The sequence below is a fragment of the Adiantum capillus-veneris genome, chromosome 1 (assembly GCF_014529385.1).
Source record: "Adiantum capillus-veneris isolate H3 chromosome 1, ASM1452938v2, whole genome shotgun sequence".
Classification (NCBI taxonomy): domain Eukaryota; kingdom Viridiplantae; phylum Streptophyta; class Polypodiopsida; order Polypodiales; family Pteridaceae; genus Adiantum; species Adiantum capillus-veneris.
The window spans coordinates 62,432,099-62,439,284 of NC_140931.1; the positions used below are offsets into that span (position 1 = coordinate 62,432,099).

At 42.8% G+C, this 7,186-nt stretch overlaps 1 pseudogene; it reads left to right on the forward strand.

Annotated features, from left to right (window-relative positions):
- Positions 1–4,187: 4,187 nt before the first annotated feature.
- On the forward strand, positions 4,188–4,822 carry LOC147464888 (uncharacterized; annotated as a pseudogene).
- Positions 4,823–7,186: the final 2,364 nt, after the last annotated feature.

Sequence of the window (7,186 nt, forward strand, 5' to 3'; positions counted from 1 at the left end):
ATCAACATGAGACTTGAGAGTTGGTCAAGTTGCCTGAGGTAAAGAAAGCACTGCCTTGCAAAAGGATTTCACAAGAAGAAGTTTACATTGGAAGACACCATGCCTAAGTACAAAGCACGGTTGGTTTCCAAGGTAGTTCACATATTGAAATCAGAGATTGCATATTGAAATTTACAAAAAAGCATTGATCTGTGACTCTAGTATGAAAGCACAAACTTCCAACTTCTCATTTTTCTATTTATTTTGGCAAGAGCCAGTCAAACTTTTGCTTATCCATGATCCCCACCCCAAGTGGAGCACCCAAGTGCCGAAACACAGTGCCCTTACCTATAACTTCCCTTGACCATTCCGTTGGGTCGAACGAGTCACTTTCTAAGACAGAAATTAATCTTGATTTCTCAATATTTCACACTGAGTTCGAAGCAGAAGCAAACAATTGAACAATCTCGAGGGCTCTTCTTAGCATTTCTGAGCTGGCTTTAAGAAAGAGCAAAGAGTCATATGAAAATAGTTTAGCAAGTAGTTGTTTTCCTCCAGGAAGCGACAGACCTTGAAAATTTCTCCTTTTCTCGCACTGTCCTCAAGAGCGATCACCAAATGGTGAGAGCCAATTGCAAAATGAAGCGGGGCAAGGGGGCAACCTTGCTTGATCGAACGCTTGACCTCAAACCCTCCCACAACCTTGTTGCTGAAGAGCAACTTAGAGTAACTTCCTTCCCTGAGGGTGCAAACAATCGCACACATTTTGGGTCAAAGCCCATAGCCTTCATGACAACATCGATGTAAGGCCATGAGATTCTGTGGTAGGCCTTATCTAGGGCAAGTTGGAGGAGGATACATTCTTGCTTGGTGTTGGAAACGTACTCAATGCGAACCATGGCAGCGAGGATGTTGTCATAAATCAATTGTCCTTTGATGAATTTGTGATGGTGGGGGGTGATGATTCTGCTTAAGGTTGAAGCCAGTCTTAGCGCGCAGAAGCTTTGTGTGGCAAACTGGTGACCTCTTTGATGGACCAAAAGGAGGAATGGGCTATTATGGCTTGGGATATGATTAATGAAGCAAATCTTGCCTCGAAATGGGGAACTTGGAAGAATGTCATAGTGCATGCCAAGATCTTGGTGCCCTCTTCAAAACTCCTGAAGCTTGGAGGCTGCACAGTGGAGCTAGCACAAAAGTGCAACAAAGCAGTTTCAACCCTCGAATGGGGGGAGAACTTTAGATACTTCAGGGACTCCTCTCTTAATTGCCCCCCCCCCCCCGGCTCCCCAAGCTTGGAAAGGGCTCCTTAGATCCCCTTTGGAGGGAAGTTGCACGCATGGTGAACAACAAAGGTATCTTTAAACTATCTCATCTTTGGGATGCAAAAGATTGGGCTGGAAGGATATGGAACTTGTAGTGATGCAACATAGCTTGGATATGTACAAAAGGCTTTTCATTAGTAGACTCTTGGAAGTGCTTGCAGCCTCACCTCCACCTGTCAATGGATCAGAAATCGATTAGAGAGGCTGGCATTGGCCGAAAGACAGAGCGTTCTCGCTTCCCAAGACCCACAGTATATATAATGTGCTAGTATACAAAGCGGATTGGTTCTACCCACTCACCAAAATTTGGAAGAGAAATTGGTCAAAAGAGCAGTGGAAACAGAGACTAAGGCCATTTGGGAGACTAAATGTCCTCCATACATGAAGGTATTCATTTGGAAGGTGCTCTTGGGGAGCCTTGCCTACTGGGATCATGGTCATGCTAGAGGGCTTGGTTCTGACATCTACTCTGGTTGTAGGTCAGCCTCTAAAGATCCCCTTCATCTATTCTTCAAGCGCCCTACTTCACAAGGGCTGGCCGCCAAGGTTTGCAAATGGGTACGGAGGACTTGGAAGATCATCTTCTTTACTGATGACTTGATCTTGGGAGCGCATGGATTCCAAAGCCAGGCCATCTTGGTGTGCATCCAAATAACTAGATTTTGCTACCTGAACTAGGTCTAGAAGTCTAGAAACCTTTGGGGTTTTGAGGCCAAACTGGTTGTGGCCCATTTTGATGATATCGTGTGCATGAGCATTGAGCTCATCCTTAGTGTTGCAGCAAGACGAGGGTTAATGGACAAAGATGAAGAATGGAATCATGCATTGAGTTGCTTGGAACACTTGAGAAGGTAGGCTCTTCATCGATGGTTTTGTTTCCTCTATGTTTGTGTACAAGCCTCTGTTAGAACCCTAGCCCCCCCAAGGCACATGTAGTGCTTGAGGGCACTTGAGAAGATAGGTTCTTCATCGCTGGTTTTTTCTCTTTTGTGTTTGTGTACAAGCCTCTATTGGAACCCTAGCCCCCCCAAGGCACATGGAGTGCTTGAGGGCAAGGTTATTCTTTTTGAGTTAATATAATTTCTCTCCACTCACAATTGTGAGTATAGAAAATAAAAAATAAAAGAATTTACGAGCTTATCTTCCAAAAAAAATTGAGGTCATTACAGTAACCATTAAAACTTGAGTCTTAAGCTTAGAGAGAGAAAATCTGAAGCTTGCATACATCTCATACATCTCATAGACCAAGTATTCATCTCCTCCATCACCTATCCACTCCTTCCTTCCTTAAGGTGAAAGGAAAGCACAAGAGGGAGAAAGAACCCGCTTTGATATCAATGTAAGACCACGGGGGGGTGATAGACATACTAATCTCCACCCAACCATCCTCTAAATTAGGCCCTTGGCCCTAGGGACCCATAGCATGCAGGCTTGAACGTGGCAGAACCATGCTTTAGGAGCTTTGTCCCTCCTAGCGAGCGTAGGACCCTTGTACTGACTCTAAGGAAATTAGTAGGGATAAGGGATAAAACTCAAGTTAGAGCAAAATTTGCATGCCAGGGTGCTACCCCTGCTCTGACTCCATCCCCTCATGAAATGGTTGCATTTGCATGGGCGAGGGCAATATGGCAGTGTTAAACAAAGCTTTGTTTTCTCCACTTTGCGAGAAACGATAGAGTTGCTCATGAAAAGTGTCATTAATTGGTGGCGCTTAGAGGGGTCCATTATCTCGTGGCTTATAAAGCCGAGAACGTCCTCACAAGCGTCGAGCTATAAGCACGGGCTGCGAACGATATCCCTCACTGGCACGTGGAGCAACTCCTACTTAGTGCGAATGCTTGGACTCTCGCAGAGCTGGCGTTAGGATGGGTTTTGGGTAGGAGTACCCCCACTTTCCAACAATGCTGAACCCCGATTGCTGGCGATGTTGGTCGAGCATATGCTTTTGCATTGAGGAGAAAAGTACAGACCCTACCTGCAGATGGTTGTCTGAGTGCGTATAGCTGGAAACACTCGAGCGAGATCACTGGAAAAACATCAAATTCTTGTTTCATAACTACTATAGTAACTATAAATACTGTAGAGAAAGTAGAGAAGCATATTATCTTCTCCCAGTCTGCTATCTAAGCTCCTCATCTGGCCAAGCTCGTGCATTCACTGCCCGCTTAAGGAGGATGTCTCCTAAATATTACTGATTTCAAAATTTGATTGTGTAAGGGTGGCTAGCCTAGTATTAAATCTCACCAATTTCACTAACACCTATGAGACCCAACTCTTAAGGAACTAACGTAAATATTCGTCTTGTCCATGCCTGTAAAGAAACCACAGAGGACAATGCATGTGGACAACACTTTTTGGGTATAGTAGTTGGAATGCACCCTAAAACCCTAACTCACACGAGTCCTAATGAATCTCTCTCTCTCGCGCGCGCGCGTGTGTGTGTGTGTGTGCGCGCGCTAATAAAAAGAGGAAAATGGGATAACCTTTCTATCACCCAAGTGTGGTAGATTGGTTATTCCATTTCCCTCTTTAATAACAAGTCTTGAGTTCAACTCTCCTTGTTGGATAGATCTTTAAGGTCTCTTGGGATATTTTTTCTACGACGTTAAAAATTCTCTTCTTCTTGAGTGTGTGTGTGGGTGTCTATGTGCGCATGCTAGTAAAAAGCCTGGAAAATGATATAGCCTTTCTATCACCCAAGTGTGGTTGATTGGTTATGCCATTTTCCTCTCAAATAACAAGTCTTGAGTTCAACTCTCCTCGTCGGATAGATCTTCAAGGTCTCTTGGAATAGTTTTCTATGACGTTACAAATTCTCTTCATCTTCTCCTTCTTCTCTCTCTCTCTCTCTCTCTCTCTCTCTCTCTCTCTCTCTTGCCAAATATGTCTTGGAAGAAGAAACTTCTAGAGCTTGATGGTATAAACATTTTAAGGGCCGGTGCTCAACTTATTTGGTTGAAATGGCCCGACAATGAAATATATGTTCTTTTCTTTGGTTTGTTAGAGATCTCCAATGAGGAAGGGATGAAGAAATGGCTGACAGAGGAGCTTTGGAGTATGCATGGACCTAGGGGAAAGAGAAGACCATTGAATATGTTTTAGAGATTTTGGATGCAGACATAAGGTTTTGCTCAATTTAACAAAACAATAATTCGAAAATGAGGACAATTTTTTCGATTGGCGTCGCTCACTCCTTATAGGGGGCTTATGAGGATTGATGAAGAGCAGCCTAGAGGTGTTACTACTGTTAAGAAGTTCAAAATCTTGTGGATGGAGAAACACATGTGGATGCATATCGCCAATCCTTGAACTGGTGGGTTGAGAACTTAGAAAAATACAAATTGAATGGCAACGTTTCTCAAGAAGATGACAAACATCAAATGGTAGATGCCAAGAGGACAAGCCAAAAGACCACGAGGTAGACATAGTCATTCTTGATGGGGTAAGATAAGGCTTTAATCGGGTCCTGCAAACACATTCTACAAGGTACCTGCAATAGAGATTTTATATTTTTGTAGTGATCACAAGGTCTTATTAACATACTTACATAATCACACTCAACATGATCACAAACATGCCAGTTGAGAGCAAATTGGAAATGCACAAAAAGCTCGTCTATCAATTTAGTTTTTCCTACGAACCCGCCAGGCAGTTACGTTTTCCCTACGGGCCCATTGAGGAAACCCCAATGCCTGGCGGGCCCGCAACTAAATAAATAGAGGACACCAATTGGGCCCAGTGTGTGTTATTTCTTGAGCCACTGAGAGAGAGAGAGAGAGAGAGAGAGAGAGAGAGAGAGAGAGAGAGAGATAGATTTTATTATTGTCCTCAAAGGTCAAATATGACCTATGGGACCAAAGTTACATGTGATGTAGTATATGTATGGCTGATGAGTCTCAATGCTCCAAAGTTGTGGTGATGAGAGTGCAAAGGAGAGCCACACTGTGAGTGGGAGAGGAAAGTATGTAGGTCTAAGTCATGGTTGAAAATGTGAGAGAAGCAAGTTCGGATGTGACCAAAAGCTGAGCACTCTAGTAGTGTGTGGTACTCAGACTCTCAAACTTGCAATGAGCATAATGTGCACATTCAATTTGACTCTTCTCCATTGCCCCAATGGCCTGTCTTGCATCTAAGGGAATGGGAGCTAAGCCGAATGGCCATGATAATGTGTATCATTGACAAGGGGATAAGCATGTAAGTGTGAGTACGGTTTCCTCTTTCAGCGAAGAACATGGTTTTGTAGCTGGGGGCAATATGGGTGGTGTAATGTGAGAAGCATGACCCATCGGATTTCTCCCAAGCCGTAATACATTGGCGTTGTAGAAAAGCTTCATTCACTTGGGAATCAATTGAAGCATCATGTAGCAAGTGTAATGCATCCCATCTCCCAAATCACTTCTTTTTGTCTTGCATCCATCCCGTCCTCAAGATCTTGCTGTTATGCGTCTTTTGAACTTTTTTGCTTGCTTCCCATGCAATTGTAGCAAATCGATGTGAGGGGTTTTGACGCATCTTTATCATGTACTCCACAACCCTTTTCATGCCCATAACATCAATTGGAAGAGATCCTGACTCAAAAGTAGGAGCATATATGGTGTTTGTGTCTTAACTTGGAGAAAGTTTGGACATTCTCAAACTCTTTTCAAGTAGACTTTGAGATGCTCCTGCCCCACACTTCAACTCCATAAAGAAGAATCGGTGTCACCAATGCATCAAAATGGTACTTCTTGAGAACCCAAAACTTGATATTTCCCGCAATACACATGTTCTCAAATGCATAATATGCTCTCTTTTCCGCTTCCAAATGAGGCATAACACATTCATGCTATGTATGATTGGACGGAACCTCAAGGCCAAGGTACTTAAAGCTCTCAAAAAATTCAAGCGTCTCATTGTTGTACACAATGCTTGGCTTTTCCTTATGGTTGGTTTTCACAAGCATAACCTTCCTTTGCGTTCATTCACAATCAGCTCACTATGCAAGAAAAAGTTCTCAAGGACAACCATAAGCTTTTGTGCATCTTCTAAAATGTGTGCTAGAAGCACTACATTATCCGTATACAATAAAAGCATGATTACCGCATTGCATATAATGACCTTTTCAATGCCTCCTTGTTGCATAAAGTCAAGTAACATTTGTTCCAATTGTTCGATGCATAGACCAAAGAGAGTTGATGACAACGGAAATCCTTGTTTAACCCCAATAGTGCCAACAATTTTTTTTGAAATTCCTCTTCCAATGCGCAATCAACGCATCACCTTCTCATAGATTCGAGAAACCGCAAGCATAAACTCACTTGTCACTTGGAGTTCTTCCATCCTTCTCCACAAATTGTTACGTGTAATCATATCAAAGGCTTTCTTAAAGTCCACAAAACAACAATACAATTGCTTGGCTTTCAACCAACTTTTCTCCATGAGAACACGAAGAGTGACAAGATGATCAATGGTGCTATGGTATCGATGAAAACCCACTTGTCCTTTTGCACGCTTGTCATTCTCTTCCACTCAATCACTCAATTTCATCTCCATCATGCACCCAAACAACTTTGCCATAAGAGACCATATCATTATAGTCCGGTAGTTGTTTACATTCTTTACATCCCCTTCTTAATGCAAAGGCTTAACCCAATTAGTGCTTCAATCATAAGGCATACCATGTTGAAGTGCAAGGTTGAACATATCCCACATCCATTCATGGATAAAATCTCCCGTGGATTTGATAATCTCCGGCTTGATGCCTTGAAGATCTCCCGCTTTGCGAGTGGCCAACTTTTCAAGCCCACTGCATACATCCTCAATAGTAAAAAAAGAGGGTGTACATGGGAGTGAACCATAAAATGGCATTTTTTCAACGTTTGGTTGCTCATATAATTGCCTAC